General features: G+C 43.5%; 1 protein-coding gene across 6 annotated transcripts in view; it reads right to left on the reverse strand.

Annotated features, from left to right (window-relative positions):
* Positions 1–356, reverse strand: part of anp32a (acidic (leucine-rich) nuclear phosphoprotein 32 family, member A) — a 7,187-nt gene that overhangs the window by 1,786 nt on the left and 5,045 nt on the right. The window lies entirely within an intron of this gene.

Below are 356 nucleotides of genomic sequence, written 5' to 3' on the forward strand. Positions count from 1 at the left end.
CGTAAAAAGAACGCACGGCCTGAAATTTTCCCCGTCCAGTCTTAAAAAAAATCCGTCAATGATGGAAAATTGTCCGCTTATGTAACCTCTTAAGGAACAGAAATATAAAAGATGTAAATGTTTATCCAGTCTTGTTTAACTTAGATTTCGTTCCAAAAGGCAGGCTTTGTTATCAGAAATCATCCCTCCTCGTCCCGAGTCCTCACAAATAAAATATGAAATCTCGGGTTTGCTTCGTGCTCGGGCCTGCAAATCAAGTTAAGGGATCGGGCTCATGCACCCTTTGTGGTTTCCGTTCTCGCCGAAATTTCGAAATCTCAGAGATATGGCGAGGCCATGAGAATGCGAGGCGAGGG

The sequence above is a fragment of the Hippocampus comes genome, unplaced genomic scaffold (assembly GCF_001891065.2).
Source record: "Hippocampus comes isolate QL1 unplaced genomic scaffold, H_comes_QL1_v1.1 scaffold2, whole genome shotgun sequence".
Classification (NCBI taxonomy): Eukaryota; Metazoa; Chordata; class Actinopteri; order Syngnathiformes; family Syngnathidae; genus Hippocampus; species Hippocampus comes.